The sequence below is a fragment of the Acomys minous genome (assembly GCF_964271855.1).
Source record: "Acomys minous genome assembly, chromosome: 9".
Classification (NCBI taxonomy): Eukaryota; Metazoa; Chordata; class Mammalia; order Rodentia; family Muridae; genus Acomys; species Acomys minous.
Window position 1 is genome coordinate 27,634,750 of NC_140490.1, and position 6,067 is coordinate 27,640,816.

General features: G+C 43.0%; 1 long non-coding RNA gene across 1 annotated transcript; it reads left to right on the plus strand.

Annotated features, from left to right (window-relative positions):
• Positions 1-4,394: 4,394 nt before the first annotated feature.
• On the plus strand, positions 4,395-5,725 carry LOC311605085. Its single transcript, XR_014781783.1, has 2 exons — positions 4,395-4,708; positions 4,796-5,725. It is a non-coding gene; the product is annotated as an uncharacterized lncRNA (long non-coding RNA).
• The last annotated feature ends 342 nt before the right edge of the window (positions 5,726-6,067 follow it).

Genomic DNA, 6,067 nt, shown 5'->3' on the forward strand with positions numbered 1-6,067 from the left:
AGAAGAACAGTTGGTGGGAACCAATCAATTGAGGACCCTAACAAGCTGACACTTGAAAGGATGCTGAAAGGGGCTTTCCATACAAGAAAGGTCGGGAATCATGATGGTGACACTTTATATTATTACTATGGTGCTGTAACTTCCTGGGTATCCCCAGTCTGTGTCTCAACTGTCAGTAGTACGTGGAGCTGATTATTAATCCACCTTACAAGCAAATTCATATATTTTCACTTACACATGCACACACACACACACACACACACACACACACACACACACGTCTCATGAAATCAACCTAATTAATGACTGAAAGCATAGGATTGCTAAAGTTTTTTTAAATCACGCCAAAGAGAAGTCTCATACTCATGATGCTGTCTGCTAGTGTCTCCCAATGCATCTGGAAACCACTCATTTGTTTTCTGCATTATTATTATTATTATTATTATTATTATTATTATTATTATTACTATTAATTTGTTCCCAAGTGGCAGATGCAGGGCTCCAGCTAGCTTTATTGGTGCTCCTGCCATAGTCACTAGAGGATTTCCAGCAGCCACAGCACAAAGACTCCTGCAGAGTCCCCATCCAACAGGCTTCTTCTGTGGAGACTCTGTCCCCACCCTGACTCTTGGCTTCTGCTATCACTTATTCCTGTGACCTGGGCTCCAGTCTCTATCCAGTGGTCTCAACAGGACTTCAGAGCATGGCCACCAGTTTGAAGGCTCCCTCAGGCTTGGCAGGAAGCACTTGAACAAAAGTCTTGCATAGTACTGCACCCTTGGGCTGACTCATGACAAGATAATCAGCCTCCAAGTTTTTGCAATTAGGCATGTAGACCTTTTCTGTGAGTGGACTATCTGTTCCACCAGAGCCCAGAGGACTAGTTCTTCCCAAGTCCCACATGGGTGCCTGGGTTCCATCTAAACTGACGCTGAGTCCCAAGGATGTTGCCAGCACGAACATAGTGACCTTCCATTTTCTTGATGCTGTAGGGTTTGCCTTGTGACTTCTCGCCAAGGTTTTCAGAGCTGCTGTCTGTCTTGGATGCATTCCTGACAGCAAGAGCTGCAGATGCCTTGGGGCTTAGCAGGGTTAGTGCAAGCACCACCATGTTTGTTTCACATTCACTTCCAGGACCAGCTTATTTATTTGTTCTATCCTGCTGCCTGCAAAGAAACCGGATACTGAGTAACTGTGTTGGTTTGCCTCCTGTTTTCAATATTCGCCCAGGTTGTACTTGCTTCCGTGTTTCACTCTCTGCTGTGACTGAGTTGTACTCTCTAGTCTGTCATTTGAGGGGCATTGGTTTGTTTCAGCTTTTATGACTCATGACGAGATTAACATTTGAGCATAAATATTTGTTTGAACAGCACTTGTGAGTGGCGTGTCATTATTCAGTCACTGTTTGTTTGTTTCTTTATCTTTTTGTGGCACTGTCTGGTTCTGTAGCCTAGGAAGTGATGAACTTGAGACTGCCCTGCTTCTTTAGCTCTCAAGTGAAGGGATGACAGGTCAGGAGCCACCCTGCCCAGCTGTGCTCATTCCTTATTCTGCTAATTCCAGGAATGCATTTCCTGAGAGACTCACACAGTTATAGAAGTGGCATTGTGTAGGCTAGCTAAGTTGGGTGTTATATATGTTAGAAAAGTAGAAATAGAAGTTGCTGGATGTGGTAGGGCACAAATTTGACTTCATCTCTCAAGAGATGGAACAGCTGGATTTCTGTGAGTTTGAGACCAAACTGCTCTACATAGCAAGTTCCAGGCCAGACAGAGCTACATAGTGAGAAGAGGGTCTCAAAAAACAAAACCACAAAACCAACCAACCACCAACCACCACCACCAGCAGTGGCAGCAACAACAACAACAGAAAAAAAAGTCCAAATGAAAATACACAGGCCTGGGTTCTGCACCTTTCCTGCACTGAGAATGAAAGTTTAACTTGCAGCAAACTGTGGATGTCGGTAGCTTTCTAAGTTACAAATGAAGCTTGGAAGCAGCATATTTTCACAGTCTTGAGCTTAGAAGAAGTGTTTGACAAGAGAAAAATGAAGAGCTTACATAGCTAAAAAATGAAATTATTTGGAAATTTTGAAAATTATTGAAATTGTAGCAAAAGGTCCACTTCCATATTATATAAACAGTATTAGTAAGTCATTAAAAATATGACAATCTGGGTTTGGTGGTACACACCTGTAATTCTAGAACTCTAGAGGCTGAGACAGGAGGATTATGAGTTCTAAGCCAGCTTGGGTTTATATATTTTCATTTGGATTTTTCAGATTTAGTCTGAAAAATAAACAAAACAAAATATAAAAGAAACAAGCAAAAAAGCAACCTACCACTCCACTTTTAGAAAGCCTCAGAAGAAAACAAAATACAATGAAAGATAATTTATTAAAGAGCAAGAAGCCTTAATTTCTAAAAAGGATTCTCAGATAGCATAAAATTTAAAATACAAGCAGCATTCAGTGTTGGCAGAACAGAGAAGAGGACCTTGAGAGACGGCGGACAGTGAAGAGAGCACCGGGAGAGAGGACAGAGGGTGGCCAGAGGATGGACAGTGAAGAGAGCACCAGGAGAGAGGACAGAGGGTGGCCAGAGGGTGGATAGTGAAGAGAGCACCAGGAGAGAGGCCAGAGGGTGGCCAGAGGGTGGACAGTAAAGAGAGCACCCGGAGGGAGGACAGGGAGCTATTTGGGAGTGTGTTGTAGGTGAATGAAAACACACAGGCTGGTGATGCAGATAAAGGGAGAGAAACAAGGACCTCGAAACCGAGGGCCAAGAGCAGCTAATAGAGAAAGGAGAATCCCTGCAGCACAGGATTTAAAGTACAGAGTCAAAAGGATGAACCAGGTGGAAATCCTCTTCACTGGGGGGAGCACACGGAGAGGAAGCCACAGTTAGAGGGAATGCTGGGACTCTAAGCACTCCAGTGATTGGCACAGCTATCCAGAGAATAAAGCAAATCAGGATGATAATAGATGCTTTCGTCAGCACAAATCCGGCGCACAGTATATTCAGATTCGCTGAGAAAGATCAGTGGCCAGCAAGAGCTCACCAGTGAACCTGTACGGATGTATGTGTGTATGTTTGTGTACATGTGTGTATATGTCTGTACCTATGTATACATGTATATGCACGTATGTGTATGCGTGTGCATGTATGCATATGTGCATGTGTATATATGTAAGTGCACATGTGGTATATGTGTGTATGTAGCACATCATTCGGCTGCAAGAGAACTTAGCATATAAATACATACTAAAACTTAGAAAATTAGTGCAGAGCTAGGCTGAGAACATGCCTTTAATTCAGCATTTGGGTGGTAGAGGCAAGCATTGGTCTATTCAGAAAGTTCTTAACTACCTGGGGCTACATAGTAAAACATTCTTTCTAAAAAAGAAAAGGAATGAAGGAAGGGAGGGAGAGAGGAAAAGAAAAAGAGAAAGCAATCAGGAAATGATGTTAGGAGAACAAAAGGACGGGCACATGCAGGAGAGGTAGGTGAGGGCAAGAGAAGTGCTGAGCAATGCAGCAGCAACGGCCCCACCCCTTCTGGCAGGACTGCAGGAGTTCACCCCGGAAGGCTCCCTCGGATGACCCGGATGACCATGACCCGTATAACCTTCCACTGGTGCAGCTCCTAACACCGTTGAATGACAGTCAAGTGTCAGCACAGGGCTGAGTATGTCCCAGTAGTAAAGTATATGCTTGTCATGTGCAAGGTCCTGGCTTCAATGCCTGACGCCCCCAACAACTTTCCCACGTGAGTTTCAGAGGGAACAAGTCATAGTCACATTGTATCAGGTGAACAATGAACAAGACATAAAAGCAGATGTGCTAAGGATAAAATGATTGTGCATTCAAATTGGCTAGGCTAATTAAATAATTGAGTCTGACTACCTATAATTTTCTCAATTGTGCATTTATTCTTTTTTTTTTTACATCAATTGTGGCAGGGCAGCTATCAAAGATACTCATTCAGTCCCCACGTCACCAGTGTACTTTCTATACAATCCAGGCAGCTGCCAGATTTTACTGTAAAGAAAGCTCTGGTCAGCATGATTGCTCCCAGCCTGACAGCTCCTTCTGCCACAAGACATGATGTGAATAGAAAGCTTCCCCTCAGAAACAATGAAGGTTAGCCTCCTCAGCTAATCAAGAAGTGCGAGGTTGGAAGATGTGATTTTTATCACGTGGATAAAAATGCCTGGTGCCCAATCGCACCTGCTTGCCAAATGCAGTCTTCCAGTAAAATTGGTCCGTATGCCACCAGCTGGGATCTATGCAAGCGCTCCTGGACGCGTGCCAGGAGACAGTGGGGGAGGGAGGGTTCCAGCTGCCAGGGCTGCTCAGCGCAGAACTGAAAGGGCCCAAACGAGAAGAAGCCGCTGCTTCCAGATAGCAGACCTCAGGTTCAGCCAATTATGTAAATGAACTTGAAGCAGAATTTGTACTACGCAGTTTCAGACGAAGGCCTGTTCTTATAAAGCCCGTCCTGGGTCTAGATCCGTTCAGCCTTTTAAACTTCCTATCTGCTTTTTGTCTTATTTTCCCAACTTTTAGGGGAACTCTCTCCAACCGCCGCCGTAAATACAGAGAGCAAGACCTTTCTTTGTTGGATGAGTAACACCCATGGAGACACAGAACTGGCAGAAACAACGGGATTTTACTCACACGCTGCGGAATATTTTTAAGCTCAGCAGGTACAATTATCAAAAGCTGGTTCAATAGATTTTTTAAAAAAAGCAAACAAATGTCATGCATAATGTTTCCTCTTTCGATTCCACAAGGCCAAACCGAACCACAGGCTATGCTGGGTATGAATGTTACATGGCAGTGCGAGAAGACACGGCTGGTATCTGTGGTCACACATGGTCCGGAAGCTTTTTTTTTTTTTTACGGCAGAAGAGGAAAACAGATTGCAGAGAAGGAGGTGACTAAGAATAAATCAGTTCTGGGCTCAGTCCTCAGGAATGAAAAGGTGCAGCGGTAGGGGACTTAGCCGTCGTGTGTGTGGATCCAGCAAGATCTAAAGGTTCTGAGCAGAGACGCCAGACCCTGGAGGCTGCAGCTACCCTACCCGGCGACAGTCGGGAAGAAACACTTGGGGGTCAAGTGCTCCTACCCGTGCTTTCGTCTCCAGAAAGAACCGCTGGCTGAAAAACTGAACTGGAATTGAAATTGGAGGGAGGGCAGCACAGTTATTAAGAGTGTGCTTCCCTTCTGCGGAGGATCTGAGTTCTGTTCCCAGCACCCACACTAGACAGCTCACGGGAAACCTTATTCCTTCTGTATGGAGTAAACTTTCTCACCTAAAAGATCCCTAGAAGATATATTCTGTGTATGTCCTTAAATTGGCTTCAGCCATCATCGTATTAAGGGCAGGAGAGAAGCCAGGAAACAGAGCAAAAGATAGTAGTTTCATTTTTGAATTTCTGATTCGTTAATCATCCAGTCACCATAGCATTCTGTGGGGTGTTTGTTATTCCCAGTAACAAAAAGTTTGTTTATTTTTCACTAAAAGTCATCAACTCTAAACCTTTCTCTGTAAAACTCAGTTTTCTTTCTTTCTTTTTTTTCCTTTTGGTAATTTTGAGACAGGGTGTCTCTATGTAGCTCTGGCCATCCTGGAACTCACTATGTAGACGAGACTGGTCTCAAATTCAAAGATCCTCCTGCCTCTGCCTCCTGAGTGCTAGTATTAAAGGTATATGCCATCACATCTGGTTCTGGTTTCTTGTATTACCCTTTCAGAAAAAATTTCTACATTATATTACCAGAAGGGCTTTACTGAAATGTATCCATATCTAAGGCTTAAAAAGATTAATTATAACCATAAGAATATATTAACAGATATATAATATTTAAAAAGTAAACTGAGTTTAGGAACATGAGAAGTGAATAAAAAGACAAAAAGTTTGGATGTAATTAAAATTATAAATGACATAAAATAAATTATCATAACTCTAAAATATTTTTTAAAATATATTTTATTAATTTATTCATATTACATCTCAATTGTTAGCCAATCCCTTGTATCCTCCCATTTTCCCCTTACTCCC